Below are 220 nucleotides of genomic sequence, written 5' to 3' on the forward strand. Positions count from 1 at the left end.
TCCAGGGTTCTTAAGCACACTCTTGTTGCCTTGGATCACAACTTTATTTCTTTCTTTTTTTTTTCTTTTTCTTTCTTTCTTTTTCTTCTTTTTTTCGAAATTTTTTTTTCACTGCTTTTTCTTGCTTCAAGAATCAATTTGATGATTTTTTTCAGATCCTCAATAACAGTTCTCTTTCTCCTCATTCTTTCAAGAGCCAACAATTTTAACATTCTCAAAA

This window comes from Arachis duranensis, chromosome 3, assembly GCF_000817695.3.
Source record: "Arachis duranensis cultivar V14167 chromosome 3, aradu.V14167.gnm2.J7QH, whole genome shotgun sequence".
Lineage (NCBI taxonomy): Eukaryota > Viridiplantae > Streptophyta > Magnoliopsida > Fabales > Fabaceae > Arachis > Arachis duranensis.